Source organism: Phacochoerus africanus, chromosome 9 (genome assembly GCF_016906955.1).
Source record: "Phacochoerus africanus isolate WHEZ1 chromosome 9, ROS_Pafr_v1, whole genome shotgun sequence".
NCBI lineage: Eukaryota > Metazoa > Chordata > Mammalia > Artiodactyla > Suidae > Phacochoerus > Phacochoerus africanus.
The window spans coordinates 12,240,188-12,258,560 of record NC_062552.1 but is presented as its reverse complement, the minus strand read 5'-3'; positions in this window follow the sequence as shown (position 1 = coordinate 12,258,560).

The following is an 18,373-nucleotide window of genomic DNA, read 5'->3' as shown; positions in this document are numbered from 1 at the left end:
GCTGTGGCTCTGGAGTAGGCTGGTGGCTACAGATCCAATTCGACCTCTAGCCTGGGAATCTCCATATGCCGTGAGAGCGGCCCAAGAAATGGCAAAAAGAAAAAAAAAATAGGGCCACAGAAAAGGATCAGGGTGTATACAAACACAGGTTCTGGTGGTTCTTGAGATTGTTGCAGCTTGATCTTTTTTGGAATGAAGAATGTTTCATTAAGTAGTGACCATCTTCCATTTGGGGGGGTGGTTAGTTCAGTAGAAGAGCTCAAAGATACAGTTATGCATACCCCTTGAAGGGGAACCAGGACCCTGCCCCAAGGCTACACTCTTGTTTCTTCACTGCTCCTCCACAGTCTCTGCATCCCCTTCCCTGATTAGCCTGGGAAATTCGTTGGAACCTGCCCTTCGGAACTCTGGGAAGGTCCAGAAGGCTGAATGCAGCCTCTTTCCTAAAACAAGAAATGGGGGACACAGAAGGGCTTTTGTGCCCAGGAGCCCCGCAGGGCCCTGCTCAGTTTCATTAAAAGCCAGTTTATAGATAAGGAAAATGAGGACCAGATAAATAACTTGCCCAAGTTTGCAGCAAACAAACATAAATCTCTCGGTCCTTAAAACTTACTAGGACCTTAACTAAAGCTGCTTTTGTCCTGGGACCGCTCTCTGCCTTGGCTCAAACCCTGACCCCACCACTTTCTAGCTGGATACCTTGGGGGAGTCACTTAATCACTCTAAACCTCAGTTTTCTCACAAGTTGAATGGTGAAGAAACACATTTAATTCTATCCTCTCCCAGGTTTTTGTGAGAATTAAATTTTGTGGGGTGCGTGACTCATAGCTACTCAATAAACGGTAGGTCTTTATTTGGGGTCACATGTTACATTATGTGCTTTATGTATTTCTCCTCGAACTAGACAGCTAACCTCATGAAGGTATTTTCTTTCAGTTGTCTGCAAGCTTGGCCTCTTCTCCATGAACTCATATTTGGTATGACTGAATGTAAGGACACATCACAATATTTATTTAACACAAATGTCTGCAAATGATTAAGGTCTCAGCCCATCCCACTTGCCCTCATCATCCTTGCCTCACAGGAAGTTCTTGAAGTTTCCTGGATGGGAAATGAAAGCTAACTGGGAGAGAATGAAAGTTGCCACAATTAGTTGGGCAGATAAACTATTCATGACCCTTATTGTGAGCCAGCCAGAGGGGCTGCTGATTTTCAAAGTAGTGAGAGGGAACTTAATTCTGAAGTTCCTAATTTAAAAAAAAAAAAAGTAGTAAAATATAATTTCTATATTGTACAGTTATTTAAAACTGATTCTCCCAAGAGGGAAAAGAAACTAAACTTGTGAAGCATCTGCCTGGGGTTAAAGTACAGGGATGAATGCAGGGGTGAATCGATGTTAGTAAAATGTCTTAAAGGGACAGTCTCCTTCATTTGATCTTGCTCATTTACTGGGATAGCCCCTCTCCTCTTGGTTTCTTCCCCACTCCCTTTCTATTAAAATAGAGACAGAAGTTCTTTTTGCACACTCCATTCCCTTTCTTTCTGGAATGTTCCATCACAAGTGCCCTCTTCCCAGGCACAAAATCATGTTCCAGGGGTCTCTGCTAAAAACTGAGAAAGGTAGCAGAGAATTATTTTTTCTCCCCTACAGTTTGTTATTTTAAGCTACAATCTTGCCAAGTCTGCACGTGCAGAGTTGAAGTAGTCATAATGAACCCAAGCAGGGCCCTGTGGGGGTCCTAGGCACACAAGCCTTTCTGTGTCCCCCATTCCTTTTTTTTTAAGGAATAAACTTCAGCCTCCAGGACCTTGAGTTCCAAAGGGCAGGTTCAAACAGTTTGCTAATCAGGAAAGGAAGGGGATGAGGAGACCACCGGAGAGGAGCAGTCAAGAAACAATACTGCAGCTTTGGGGCACAGTCCTGGACCCCCTTCCAGGAATATAGATAACAGTATCTTTGAGTTTTTCTGCAGAACTAAAACCCCCAACAAATGGAAGATGTTAATGAAGCCTTTTTTATTCCAGAAAGAAAACCACAAGACCACTGAACACCAGCTTTGAAAATAATGCAAGCTTGCCTCTACCCTGATCCTTATCTGCAGCCCTATTTTGCACTCCCCAAACTATAAAACCACCTTCCAATCTCTCGGGGGCCGGGGGGGGGCAGTTGTAAAGGCATTAGCCTGCTGGGACCCTCCTTTGCCTGACAAAGCAATAGGGCTATTTTTTTCCTTCACTCAAAAACTCTTATCTCCAAATTTCTACTCAGCACCAGTGAGCAGAGGCCAAGTTCCGACAACAATAAGAACATGAGGTTCAACCTATTTATAATTCTAATGTATTAGATTTATGTTATTTAAATACATGGAAAGATTTTGTTAAGTCAAACAATTGAACCACTAAAAGGAAAGTGAATATATTAAATTTAAATATGCAGTAGAACATGTTTACAGAAATTTAATTGCATTTAAAAATAGGACTAAACATTTTCAAAGGCCTTTTTTTCTGGCAATTTGTAACTTTTTTTTTTTTTTTCACTTTTTAGGGCCTCACCCAAGGCATATGGAAGTTCCCAGGCTAGGGGTCCAATCGGAGCTACAGCCAGGCTACACCACTGCCACAGCCACGCAGGATCTGAGCCACATCTGTGAATACCACCACAACTCATGGCAATGACAGATCCTTAACCCACTGAGAGAAGTCAGCGATTGAATCCTCACCCTCATGGATACTAGTCAGATTCATTTCCACTGCACCACAACAGGAACTCCTCAAAGCCTTCTTGATTGTGAAATTTGCTAAACTTAGAATAATGTGGTCAAGAGTTTGAAATCTGAAAGTTAAAGAACTTAGGGTTTTAAAAGTGTAACTTACAAGAAAAATTTAACAGTTGTATCCATTTCTGTTGCTATGCAACAAATTACAAAAAAAAAATAGCAGCTTTAAAAATACAGTTTCTATAGATCAGAAGTTTGGGCGTAGCTTAGTTGTGTTCTTTGCATCAAGGTTTTATCAGGCTGCAATCCAGGTGTTGGCCAGAACCTCACTTAGGGAAAGATCTGTTTCTAAATTCTTGATTGTTGTTAGAAAACATTTCCTGCAGCTGCAGAACTGAAGGTTTCAGATTCTTGCTGAAGGCCTCTCTCAGCTTCCAGAGGCTGCTTACAGATCCTTATAGGAGATCCATATAGGATTCTCCAACATGTCCATATATTTCCTGAAAGTATGCTCCTTCAGAGCTGGCAATAGAAAGAATTTGAGTTTGCTAGCCAGGTGAAGTCTCTTTAACAAAATGTAATCACTAGAGTAATATTTCATCACTTTGCCATGTTCTGTTGGATATGAAGCAGGAGATAGCTGGGTCCCAGGCTGAGCAACTGTAATCTGTTCCCTGTGAGCAGATAGTTCAGGATAAAGATGCTAGCAGGAGCAAGGCGGAGCATCTTGCTTGAATAAAAGGTAAGACCTATTTCTCATTCTTGAGATCAAGAAGACCTCCAGAACTACACACTGGAACAAAGGTTCTTAAGGGGTCAGAGAAGGGAAGGGACATCAGACCACAGCGCCACCTGTCAACTTCCCAGAAACGCTTGTGCTAGGATCCATCCTGCTAAAAGATGGGCGTGCACGCAGGGGAGGGCCCTGCATCAGGCCAAAGGCGGGCTCAAGACCAGACGAAGCAAGATGATTGGCCAGAGGAAGCCTGGAGGACCGCCCCCATACAAGTGGTGTAAGTGACCTCCAGAGCACGTGCGACCTCTTCCCCTCTTGCTCTTTCTCCCTCTGTCTCTCTGCACACCCCCCACCCCTGCAGAGCCTGCCTGTGCCCCACAACCCCTACCTTCTCTCTCTTCTCTCTTGCACTTATCTGCTCCCTACCCTCAGCCTCTTTGCCGAATTCTTTCTCCAAAGGGGCAAGTTCTGAGGACCCATATCAAGTGGTGAGGGTTTAGGGTTCTCATTCCACAGCCGCCTGAGAACAGATAGAAGCACCCTACCTGGGTCCCACCCACACTCAACAGGAAGGGAGGATAAAGGAGCATAAACTCCTGGAGTTGGGGATGAGAGAGGCAACCCTAGGGGCTGTCTGTCACACCAGTTTTTCTACTTTTTATTTTTTCTGTTCCAGGATTCAAACCAGGATACTGCATTTCCTTTAGTCCTCAGCACCAAGAGCATTCCTTTTTTTTTTTTTTTGTCTTTTTGCCTTTTCTAGGGTCACATCCGCAGCATATGGAGGTTCCCATATGCTGCGGGTGTCTAATCGGAGCTGTAGCCTCCCAGCCTATGCCAGACCTACAGCTCACAGCAACACCGGATCCTTGACCCACTGAGCAAGGCCAGGGATCGAACCCGCAACCTCATTGTTCCTGGTCGGATTCGTTAACCACTGAGCCATGACGGGAACTCCCAGCATTCTTAGTCTCTTCAAATTTGTGACAGTTTCTCAGACTCTCCTTAACATTGTGACTTTGACACTTTTTTTTCCTTTTTTTTTTAGAGTTGCACCCAGGGCATATGCAAGTTCCCAGGCTAGGGGCCAGAGCTACAGCTGATGGCCTACACCACAGCCACAGCAACGCAGGATCTGAGCCAAGTCTGCGACCTACACCACAGCTCACGGCAGTGCTGGATCTTTAACCCACTGAGCGAGGGAGGCCAGGAATTGAACCCGTGTCCCCATGGATCCTAGTTGGGTTCATTAACCGCTGAGCCACAAAGGGAACTCTCAACTTGGACATTTTTGAAGAGAGCTGGTCATAGATTTTGTCCCTCAGTTTGGGTTTACCTGATGTTTTCTTAATATAAGACTTTGGTTGGTGTTCTTCCTGTGGCTTGGTGGTAACAAACCCGACTAGTATCCATGAGGACGCAGGTTCAATCCCTGGCCTCGCTCAGTGGGTTAAGGATCTGGCGTCTCTGTCAGCTGTGGTATAAGGTTGCAGACTGGGCTTGGATCCTGCTTTGCTGTGGCTGTGACATAGGCCAGCAGCTGCAGTTCCAATTCGACCCCTAGCCTGGGAACTTCTATATGCCACAGGTTCAGCCCTAAAACAAACAAAAACAAACTTGGTTATAATTGTGTATGTGTGAAGGATACCACGGAGGTGAAACAATCTTCTCATTGTATCATATCGGGGGTGTGTGTGTCATGATTTTTTTTTTTGTCTTTTGTTGTTATTGTTGTTGTTGTTGTTGTCGCTATTTCTTGGGCCGCTCCCGCGGCATATGGAGGTTCCCAGGCTAGGGGTTGAATCGGAGCTCTAGCCACCGGCCTACACCAGAGCCACAGCAACGCGGGATCCGAGCCGGGTCTGCAACCTACACCACAGCTCACGGCAACGCCGGATCCTTAACCCACTGAGCAAGGGCAGGGACCGAACCCGCAACCTCATGGTTCCTAGTCGGATTCGTTAACCACCGCGCCACGACGGGAACTCCTCATGATATTAATGTGACCTCTTACCCATGATGTGAAACTTGAAGACTTGGATAAAGTGGTGTCTGCCAAGTTTCTCCACTGTAAGGGACCCTTTCCCCTCTCAAGGCTCTGTTCGCTAGAGGTGAGGCACTAGGTCCAGCCCACACTCAAGGGGAAGCAGTTTAGCTCCACCTCTTGGAGGGAAGCGCATCAAAGAATTCATGGATGTATGTTAATGCCACTCAGTAATTAGGAAATAAATTTGGGGAGATCGTTTGAGGCTATACACGCATATCCTATTTCTCACTGAAGTTTCTTCTACCAATATTAGCATTCCTGACTGAGAATTTTTTATCATTTGTTTTTTCACAGCAATGCCAGATCCTTAATCCACTGCACTGGGCTGGAGAATCAAACCCACAACTCAACAGAGACAACATTACATCCTTAGCCCATGGCGGAAACTCCTTGTCCTGATTTTTGAATGAAACTTTTCCCAGGCATAGCATTCTAGGTTGATAGTTGTTTTCATCAGCACATTGAAAATCTTTTTCCAGTGCTTTTTTGGTCTCCATCACTGGATAATGAAATCAGCTGTAGATCTAACTGTACTTCCTTTATTTTTTATTTATTTATTTATTTATTTTGATGGGGGCTGCACCCACGGCCTATGGAGGTTCCCAGGCGAGGAGTCAAATTGGAGCCGCAGCCGCTGGCCTACGCCACAACCACAGCAACGCAGGATCTGAGCCGGGTCTGTGACCTACACCACAGCTCATGGCAACACTGGATCTCAACCCACCAAGCAAGGCCGGGGATCGAACCCCCGTCCCCATGGATGCCAGTCAGGTTCGCTAACTGCTGAGCCACAGCAGGAACTCCTTTATTTCCTTTAAAGGAGAAAGTGCTATTGAGGCTACAACCTCTCAGGGATTTCCCCCTTTCCTTTCTGTTCTGCCTCTTCCGCTCAGTGGTCAAACAGCCCTCTTTACACTCGGCTGGGAAGTGGGGAGAGGCTGGGACTTGTGGGTAAATCCCCCTCATTCTAACCCTGATAGATGAGTTCTTTGGAGTCCCAATTTAGTGTGAGGAAGGTCTTCTATCAGACCCTCTTACTTGCTTGGGGGCCGAGATCTGACTTCTCTCCTTCACCTGAAAGAGATGCTGAACTCAAGTAGAGTGAGGGGTGTCAGAAGTGCTCCCAGGGTACTTGAGAGGTGTGATGCTCTAATAATGCACTCACCCCTCCAAGCACTGTCTTTTGGCCAAAAAATTGACCCATGAGTTTCCCAGTGTCTTTTTAGGGCCATACCCACAGCATGTGGAAGTTCCCAGGCTAGGGGTTGAATCAGAGCTACAATTTCTGGCCATAGCCACAGCCCATGTGGGATCCAAGCTGCCTCTGTGTCCTATACCACAGCTCATGGAAATGCCAGATCTTTACCCTGCTGCATGGGGCAGGATTGAACCTGCATCCTCATGGATACTAGTCAGGTTCATTACCGCTGAGCCACAGGGGAAACTCACTCCCAGTGTCTTCAGTTCTGAGCAAGCCTAAAGTAGTTGTTATTTGAAGCCCAGTATTTTTCATTATTTTTAGAGGGAGGGTTGATCTGTATGACCCAGCCCAACATTAATCAGGAACTAGAACTCAACCCTTGACTTAATCACTAAATCACTGTTTATAAATTAACAGTGACTGGGCCCGCTAAGTCATTGTCAGACAAAGGTTTGAAGGTAAAGTAGGGCTACTGGTCCTTCCATTTCTTGAGTGATTGCTCTCTACCTGCCCCTACAGGAAACCCTTGTCCTTTTTTTTTTTGTTTGTTTGTTTGTTTTGTTTTTTTTGCCTTTCTTGGAGTGGCATATGGAGGTTCCCAGGATAGGGGTCTAATCAGAGCTGTAGCCACCGGCCTATGCCAGAGCCACAGCAACGCAGGATCCGAGCCGTGTCTGTGACCCACACCACAACTAACGGCAACACTGGATCCTTAACCCACTGAGCAAGGCCAGGGACCGAACCCGCAACCTCATGGTTCCTAGTCGGATTCGTTAACCACTGCACCACGACGGGAACTCCAAAGAAACCCTTGAAGTGCATTGTCTCTTTTGATTATCCAAACAAATCTTTGAGATACAGCCTATTTTTATTTTCACTTAACAGATAAAGAAACAAAGCATAAAAGGGTTATTCAAACTAGGGTCTTCCTGACTTCAGACTTTGTCTAGGCACTCTTGCTTACAGTGCCTCCCAAAGAAAAGCAAAAATCTATGTTGACTTGGATAGCATTAAAGAACTGAAACTATGTCTTGGACATCTATGGTGAACTACTCTATGACAAAGCGAGCAAGAATATGCAATGGGAAAAAAGGCTCTCTCTTCAATAAGTGATGCTGGGGAACTGGACAGCCACCAGTAAAAGAATCAGATTAGAACATTCTCTAACACCAGACACAAAAAATAGACTTAAATTGAAGACCTAAATGTACGGCTGGATCCTATAAAACTCCTAGAGGAAAACATAGGCAGAACACTCTTTGACATAAATCACAGAAATACCTTTTTTATTTTTTTGGCGGCACCTGCACCATACGGAGGTTCCCAGACCAGAGACTGAATCAGAGCTCGGCTGTGGCAACACTATATCCTTAACCCACTGCTCAGAACCCAGGATCAAACCCACACCTCAGCAGTGACACAAACCCTTAATCTGCTGTGCCACACAGTGAGAACTCCAATATCTTTTTTGATCCACCTCTGAGAGCAATAAAAATAAAAACAGAAATAAACAAATGGGATGTAATTAAACTTAAAAGCTCTGCACAGCAAAGGAGATCATAAAAAATGAAAACACAACCCATAGAACGGGAGAATATCTTTGTAAACAAAGTAACTGAAAAGGGGTTAATCTCCAAAACATAAAATATCTCACATGGCTTTCTATTAAAAAAAAAAAGCCCAATCAAAAAATGGTCAGAAGATTGAAATAGACATTTTTCCAAAGAAGACAGATGGCCAAAAGGCACATGAAAAGATGCTCAACATCATTAATTATTAGAGAAATATAAATCAAAACTATAACAAAGTATAATCTCACACTAGTCAGAATGGCCATGATCAAAAAGTCTACAAACAATAAATGCTGGAGAAGATGTGGAGGAAAAGGAACCCTCCAACATTGTTGGTGGGAATGTAATTTTTTTTTTTTTCTTTTTAGGGCTGCACTCACTGCATGTGGAGGTTGCCAGACCAGGGATTGAATCATAGCTACAGCTACTGGCCTATACCACAGCCAGAGCAACATGGGATCCAAGCCATGTCTGCGACCTACACCACAGCTCATGGCAACACCAGATCCTTAACCCACTGAGCGAGGCCAGGGATTGAAACAGCAACCTCATGGTTCCTAGTCAGATTAGTTTCTGCTGTGCCATGACAGGAACTCCAGGAATATAAATTTGTACAACCACTATGGAGAATAATATGGAGGTTCCTTAAAAAACTAAAATAGAATTACCATGTGATCTAGCAATTCCACTCCTGGGCATATATCCAAAGAAAACCATAATTTGAAAAGATACATGCACCCCAGTGTTCACTGCAACACTATTTACAATAGCTAAGACATGGAAGTAACCTAAAAGTCCATTGACAGAGGAATGGATACAGAAGACTTGGTACATATATACAATGGAATATTACTCAGCCATGAAAAGAATGAAATAATGCCATTTGCAGCAACATGGATAGTATGATAGAGATTATCATACTAAGTGAAAGGAATCAGACAGAGAGACAAATATATGCCATCACTTACATGTGGAATCTAATAAAAATGATACTAAATGAACTTATAAAACAGAAGCAAAGTCATAGATTTCAAAATCAAACATATGGTTAACAAAGGGGAAACCATGGGGGAGAGGGATAAATTGGGAGGATGGGATTAACATATACACACTACTGTATATAAAATAGAGAACTAACAAGGACCTACTGCATAGCACAATGTTCTGTAATAACCTATATGGAAAAAAAGAATATATGTATACGTATAACTGATTCGCTTTGTTGTACACCTGAAACTAACACATTGTAAATAAATTATCTTCCAATAAAATTAAATATATATGTGTATACACACACACACACACACACACACACACACATCTTGGAGATATTACTTTACATCTACTAGGATGGGTACTATTTTTAAAATGGAAAATGTTGGTGAAGATGCAGAGAAATTGGAACACTTTGTGTCCTGCTGTTTGGAAGTTGCTATGGAAAATAATTTGGCAGTTTCTCAAACAGCGAAACAGAATTACCATATGATCCAGCAATTCCATTTCTGGGTATATAGCGAAAGAACTGAAAGTAGGGACTCAGACACTTGAACATAAATGTTCATTTTGCATTATTCACAGTAGCCAAAAGATGGAAACACCCCAAAGGTTCATTTGTTGACAGATGAATGGATAAGCAGATGGTATATGATGAAATATTATTCATCCTTAAAGAAAGAAATTCTGATACATTCGTTAACATATATGAACCTTGACTATATTGTGCTGAGTGAAATGAGCCAGTCAAAAAACGACAAACACTATATGGCTCCACTTATATGACGAACTTAGAATAGACAAATTCATAGACACAGAATGTAAAATAGAGGTTTCTAGGGGCTGAGAGGAGGGGAGATTGGGAATTAGTGTTTGAAGGGTTACGAGTTTCTGTTTGCAGTGATGAAATTTCCTGGAAATGGACAGTAGTGATGGTTACATGACATAAATGTTTATAATGTCGCTAAATTGTACATTTTAAAATGGTCACAATGGTAAACTTTGTCACAAAAAAATGAATGCTCACTTATAACTGGAATCTAATACCCAGCACAAATGAACATCTCCTTAGAAAAGAAAATCATGGACTTGGAGAAGAGACTTGTGGCTGCCTGATGGGAGGGATCGGGAGCTTGGGCTTATCAGACACAACTTAGAATAGATTTACAAGGAGATCCCGCTGAATAGCATTGAGAACTTTGTCTAGATACTCATGTTGCAACAGAAGAAAGGCTGGGGGAAAAATGTAATTGTAATGTATACATGTAAGGATAACCTGACCCCCTTGCTGTACAGTGGGAAAATAAAAAATAAATAAATAAATAAAAATTTTAAAAAAATGAATGCAGTGAATCATTTTTTAAAAAATATATCTTGTTATAAAACATTTCATTCCCCATATTCTACCTTGACTTGGTTCTTCTACAGTAACGTCAGCTTGAGGTATGGAAACATATGGTCCTAATCCTATAACCATTTTACTGAGAAATGGGCTATGCAGGTTTTAGAAGTTCTCATCCAAGGCACTTAATCTATACTCAAGTCTCAATGGGTTTAAAATGGCACCCCCCCAAAAAAAAAAAATCTGCTCAAAAGTGTAAATTGATCAGGGAATTAAGGAGAGAGGCAGATCCTATTAGGAGAATAAAGAAAGCCAGGGGTAAATTTATCACACGGAATCACATGTTCCTCAGGAGAAGCTAAAAAACACAAAGCCTGCAAATATGGCATTCGGATTTCTAGGAACCAAAACACTGGGAGAAGAATGGCAGCCACACAAGTCAGTATCCATAAGCACAAGAACAAAGTCCCAGGTTTTTCTTGTTCTTGAAGTGGAAATTTAAAAAGGCATTTTTCTCACGAGCCTTTGTCAAGAGAACATTGCGTAACGCAGTGGATGGAAACATGAGGAAGATCATATAACTTTTTCTTATGACATGTGTCTGTATTGGTAAAGCCACTGCACCATTCAAGGGAAGCAATTCTGTAGGTGAAAGACTATCGTGTAATTCAATAAATATTTCTTGTGCCACTAAGCTATTTCCATAAATAGGACAAATCCTCAATCTGTCCTCAAAGATTTCATCCAGGGACCAGGGTAGAAACCAGTGACTAAGACAGAGCCAGAGTTACCCACAGAGCTTGCAAATTTGCTTTCTCACCTAAACCTGACCTGTCTGGTTTAACCAGCACAGTGGTTTTGCTTTATTTATTTTTCTTTCCTTTTGTAATTGAAAGTGCATGCTATTAGCAGATGCTCTATTTTCCAGTGCAGGGCAGATCCCAGCAGATCCCACTGTATTTCCCCAGTCTGATTTCCGTATTTATCTTGCTTCCCTGACCTCTGCAGACATTTATGTGCAACTTCTGAATGGCTTCCTGCCTTTTATTAGTATTCCTCAGCTGGCTAAGGTTATTCTGCTCTATCATCTTGAGCATTTCCCTGAGGTTTGTGTGATACAAAAGCCAACTGGTGAATCAGTGGCCTTTTTATATGACCTTTGGTTTGAGGGGTTTTTGTTTTTGTTTTTGTCTTTTTAGGGCTGCACCTGCAGCATAGGGAGGTTCCCAGGCTAGGGATCTAATCAGAGCTATAGCTGCTGGCCTACGCCACAGCCACAGCAACGCAGGATCTGAGCCAAGTCAGTGACCTACACCACAGGTCACGGCAATGCCAGATCCTTAACCCACTGAGCGAGGCCAGGGATCGAATCCGAAACCTCATGGTTCCTAGTCAGATTCGCTTCCACTGCACCACAACGGGAACTCCAGGTTTGTGGTTTTTATTTAAGCGTTACAGACCTTTGGGTCTTCTCATCTCAGCTAAGCTTCTTCTTTTTTCCAGACTTTGCTGACCCTCACAAGCGTCCACCTTGGCCCCCTGCAGGCCTCTGTCCTCATTAACTATGCATTTGTGATGAGGAGGACAGCCTCCTTCGCATCCATTGACTCTTCGGATTCATGGAGGGCCATTCTCCACGGCCTCTGAGAAACTGTAAACAAAAAGCCATCTAGTTTGATTTCTACTTCTAGAATGAGTCTCTGGGATTTTTCACAGAACCCAGGAGCACCAGAGAGCTATTTTAGGCAGAACTGTGTCTTGGAGAGAAAGTAAACACAATGACAAAGGTTCTGAGTATGTGACACATGTTTGGTAAACTGGGTAACATATTTTAGAATCTTTTAAATGGAAGGTCCTGTGAAGTCTCTTGGCGACACATTTTGTCTGAGTTACAGGGAGAGTGGATTATTCCATGAACTCAGTCTTTCTCAATGCTCTGTCCTAGGCTATACCCGGGCTCTCCTTGTTTTTAAAGCATTGCTTAGGGATCTCGATAGGGTTCACGGAAGGAGAAAACCACCTGCTCTAGTTTCTAACATCTGCTGTCGCCTTCAGCGACTAGGTGGCCTGGGACACCAGGAAGAAGAGTTAAGCTTTTCATACAGCTATTGAGAAACTGATAACTCCTTTGCTTTTTCTTTCTTTGAGGTCATGAACATTTGGAGGGGAAAAAAAAGGGAGAGAGAAAGAGTAAGCAAAAGGGAGCATTTCAACGTGATTTTCTCATCTCCCCCAGCCATGATTTATTATCATTTTTACAGGGAAGGAATCCTCTTCAGAGAGCAAAGCACAGTCAGAGACCAAGCACTGAATTCTTCTGGGCTCCCCCAAGCAGTGGATTTTTTTTCCTTCCAGAGGGGCAAACTCAAATCAGATCTGGCCTCCTGGCTCTTTTCATAACCCTTTGGGTATCAAAATAATTAGCTTCTCTAGACTTTCCAAACCAGGAGCTGTGTTCCCTGTGTTCTTCTTATTCTTGCAGGGTTGCCGTTGTTAAATGGGAGAAATGCAAGAAAAACAGCCCCAAACTCAGACCCAAAAGAGCCAAATATCCACACAGCATCTGGCTTCTGCAGACGTTTAAGGAGGTCCCTCCTTTTGAGTTAATGAACAGAGACCTCGGCACTCAGTTCAAGCTGGTTTATATACAGAATGTACACAAGGGGATGGTCACTCTTTTTATTCTCCTTGGCTGATCTTCGTCATGAGCTGCCTTTATTTTTGCTTCTATTGATTCATAAAATCTTTCTTCCCATACCCACTACTCCTCAAGAACTAAAAATATCCCATTTGTTAAGAATCGGTGAGATCTCAGATCGAAAGCTCTCTTCTCCTGGAGATGTTGGACGATGGTGCGTTATTGGGTGTGTTCAGGAAGTAACGTAACACTGGACATAAAGTAAGTAGGCATGAAACAGCCAGGAGGCGTGCTAAATTAAGTTTCTCTTCTTCATCAAAACTCAATTCAGTGTATACCAGGATCGCAAACACACATGTGGGATAGGAGCAGGCAGGAAACAGAAATCAGTTACTGGCTCTGGTATAAGCCATCATAGCTTGGCCATTTCTCTTAAGCTTGGAGAAGGACAGAAATAAGATTGAGGGAATCCTGGAGTCACCATTAGTGCTTTTGGAGAACACACGCCTTTTGAAGAGCATGGAAATGACAAAAAAAGCATTTACCCACAGACTGAGTGGTTCTGACTGGGCACAGTTTTGCTTCCCCAGGGGATATTTGCAATGCCTAGAGATATTTGTGGTTGTCACAACTAGGCAGGTGGGATGCTAGTGGCATTTAGTAGAAAGAGGTCAGGGATGCTGTTTAATACCCTACAATGCATAGGCCAGCCCCTGCCACAAAGAATTATCTGGCCTAAAATTTCAATAGTGCCAAGGTTTAGACACCCTACCCTAGACAGATAAGAACTGTCACCTTCCAATTTTTTTAAGTATCCCTCCAAAATTTTATAAAACTATTTATTCTCTGGCATATTTTTAATTGAATTCTAAAATTTTCGTTAGTTGCAAAAGATGTCATTTCTAGGTAATTTCAAGGGAAAATGTTATATCATTTTATTTTTATCCTTTTTTCTTTTAATTTTCTTATTTTTTTATTTTTTACTTTTTAGGGCATATGGAGGTTCCCAAGGCTAGGGGTCGAATAGGAGCTGCAGCTGCCGGCCTACACCACAGCCACAGCAATGCCAGATCCAAGCCACGTCCTTGACCCACACCACAGGTCACGGCCACGCCGGAGCCTTAACCCAATGAGTGAGGCCAGGGATCGAACCTGCATCCTCATGGATCCAAGTCAGATTCGTTTCCGCTGAGCCATGATGGTAACTCCTTTTTTAATTTTTTTAAATTGAAGTATAGTTCATTTACAGTGTTGTGTTAGTTTCAAAATACAGCCAAGTGATTCAGTTATACATATATATTTATCTATTTTTTCCAGATTCTTTTCCCTTATAGGTATTATAAAATATTGAGTATAGTTTCCTGTGCTATACAGTAGGTCCTTGTTGGTCCTTGTTGGTTACACTATGTTATATACAGTAGTGTGGATATGTTAATTCCAAACTCCTAATTTATCCCTCCCCGCTCCATTTCCCCCTTTTTAGCCATAAGTTTATTTCTCTGTCAGTTAAGCCTATTTTTGTTTTAATAAGTTCATTTGCATCTGTCTCTCTTTTTTTTAGATTCTACCTATAAGTGAAATCATGTATTTGTCTTTGTCTGGCTTATCTCACTTAGTATGATCATCTCTAGGTCCATCCATGTTGCTGCAAATGGCACTATTTCATTTTTATGGCTAATATTCCACTATATATATGTACCACATCTTTTTTTTGTTTTTGTTTTTTGTTTGTTTGTTTCAGTTTCCCCTTGCAGTGGCACATGGAAGTTCTTGGGCCAGGGATTGAATCCAAGCCACAGCTGTAACCTAGCTGCAGCTGCAGCAATGCCGGATCCTTTAACCCATTGCTCTGGGCTGGGGATCAAACTGGTGCCTCCACAGAGACAAGTCAGATCATTAACCCACTTTGCCACAGCAGGAACTCCAGCATCTTCTTTATCCATTCCTCTATTGATGGACATTTAGGTTGCTTCTATGTCTTGGCTATCGTAAATAGTGCTGCAGTGAACACTGGGGTGCATGTATCTTTTTGAATTATGGTTTCGCTGGATATAGGCCCAGGAGTGGGATTGCTAGGTCAAATAGCAGCTCTATTTTACATCATTTTAAAACACATCAAACGAAAACTAACACCACAACTACTTAGTGCCCATCATCATTCACTTGAAAAATACATGAAAAAAACTCAAGTTTAGAGTTGAAATTTCATATCGTTTCTTTTTGTCCTTGAATTCCTACTTGTATTCCATGTCCCCCTCAGGAATTTATCCTACTGTAGTCCATTTCAAGCTTTATGAAATGAATTGCATTGGGAGAAAAGGCTTTTCCTGATCACATTTCTCTACCATGAAATCATAGAAATCAAAATGTCTATTTTATTATTTCCAAAATGTGGTCCTAAGGCTCTATTCATTTTTCCTTGGGGTTGAACTACAATTTCCATTTGACACAACTCATTAAAACAACTTCAATACATTATATCTGTAATTATTAAGCATCAAACATTTCATTTAGATGCAAATTTTTATTAAAACTATCCATCTGGATGGGCTGGATTATACTCAGGTAATTAACACAGCCTACAAGGATTTCTTGCTCCTACGACTATTCCACTTAGCAAGAGGCACTGCTCATGGTGGTAACTCTGGGACTCAGCCTTCTGGAGGTTGCATCTCAACCTGTGCTTCCATTATCACCAAGACAGGAAATCTGGCAAACAGTGCAAAAGCTGTAAAGTTGCTGCCTGAAAGTGCTACATGCCCATGCCATTCACATTTCATTAGCCATGCGAGTCACATGGCCACATCTAACTTCAAAAGAAGTTGGCCAAGTGCAAACTTATTGCATAGCCAAAAGGAAAGTAACAGAATTCATGTGAAGCTCCACATAGATAAATATGATCTCTCTCCCACTCCCCTACTCATTCACGTACCTGTTCACAACTATTATTCATTGCTAGAAAAGACAGTTCATCATCAATTCCATTCCTACTATTGTGTTTGCCTTACATAGTCTTTTTCTAACTTTTTTTCTTTGCTTTGTTTTAATGCTTTCTTTCTTTCTTTCTTCTTCTTTTTTTTTTTTTTTTTTTTTTTTTTTTGTCGTGTTAGGGCCATACCCGAGGCATATGGAGGTTCCCAGGCTAGGGGTCGAACTGAAGCTGTAGCCACCTGGACTGTACCACAGCCACAGCAACATGGGATCTAAGCCGTGTCTGAGACCTACACACCACAGCTCACAGCAAGGCTGGATCCTTAACCCACTAAGCGAGGCCAGGGATCGAACCTTTGTCCTCATGGATACTAGCTGGGCTCCTTAACTGCTAAGCCACGACAGGAACTCCCCTAACATGCTTCCTAACAAATCATGTAACCATGAGAAGAACACTCCACTTTGGGGTCTCAAATTTTATTATCACTAAAGTAAGGCCTAAATTAGATATTCTCTAAGATCCCGTCTTGCTTTAGCAAGAATACTTTATCCTATTTCTCTTTGTCTTAGTCTACTCAGGCTGTCATTAAAAATTAAAAAAAAAAAATATCGCAGATTGGGTGGCTTAAACAAAAGACATTTATTTCTCACCGTTCTGGAGGCTGGAAGTTCAAGATCAAGGTACCAGAAGATTCAGGGCTCTCTACCTGGCTTGTACACAGGTATCTTCTCATGGTACCCTCATAGAGCAGAGAGAGAGCACTTGGCCTCTTCCTCGTCTCATAAGGGCAGTAACACCATCATCAGGGTCCCATCCTCATGACCTCATCTAAACCCAGTCACCTGTCAAAGGCCCCACCTCCAAACACCATCACACTCAGGTTAGGGCTTCCGTATCTGAACTTTGGGTGAACACAAACATTCAGTCCTTAACATTCCTTAACAATTTTTTCATGGTAACTGAAACAGGAAATCCTCCACAATGCACATCTATTTCAAAATTCAGTGATGTTACTTCCTGTTATTTCCTCTCCATTCCACCACTGGACACCTGGTGAGAAATACCTTAATGACGAGGGCAGAGCTACTTATAATAAACAAAGTTTGAAAGTCTTAAGTGCAAGAGAAGGGCTTCCCTAATTCATTGACCAGATAACTAGCCTCAAAAAGAACCCAAAGTTGGAAGCAACCATTTTAAATCCCCAGCCCCAAAGCAGTGAGTTTGCACCATCCACTGCTGCTTTTTGGGAATTGCTGTCATTTTTTTGCACAGCCATCTTCTAATTTTTGGATAGATTCTATGCTGACATACTATTGATGGTCATTGCGATAAACAAAGTTCAGCTCTAACATGAGTAATCTTCAATGCGTTTTTATTTCTTATTTATTTATGTTTTGGCCATGCCTGTGGCATGTGGAAGGTCCTGGACCAGGGACTGAACCTGCACCACAGCGACAACCCAAGATGCTGCAGTGACAGTGCTGGATCCTTAACCGATTGCGCCACAGGAGAACTCCATGCATGTTTAAAAGAAGACATCTTCCACAATTTCTCCATGAAGATACATTATAATTTTTGAATTTGTAATTTGTACCTTACAAAGTTGCAATGACTTCATATTGACTCATTCCTATACTAATTACCATTTATGGTGTATATCTTCTATGTCAGCTGGTATGCCTTGTGCATGGCACCTGTACCCTAATTTTTCCTTGGGCAAACCTTTGAGCTAGGCAGTAACTTCCCTCGGAGAGTGCCACTGGTTGAATTATTTTCCCCAAGAATTCATATGTTGAAAGCTTAACCTCCTGAGGTTGTCTCAGAATGTGTCTGTATTGGGGAATAGGGTCATTGCAGATGCAATGAGTTGCTAAGTCATACTGGTGTAGGGAAGGTCCCTGATCCACCAGGACTAGAGTCTTTATAAGATGGCCATGCAAAGACAGAGACATAGGAGACTGCCACGTGAAGATGGAGGATTACAGTGTTGCATCTTTGAGCCAAGGAATGTCAAGATCGCTGGCAGACCACCGGAAGCTAGGAAGAGATGAGAATGCTTTCTTCTCCAGAACAGTGAGACAATACATTTTCTTCTTTCACGCCACCCAGGCTGTGGTGCTCTGTCATGGGTGTCCAGGGAATACAGAGAGCTTCAGGGATTTACCCCAAAGCAGGAGTTGATGGCAAGTTAAGGTT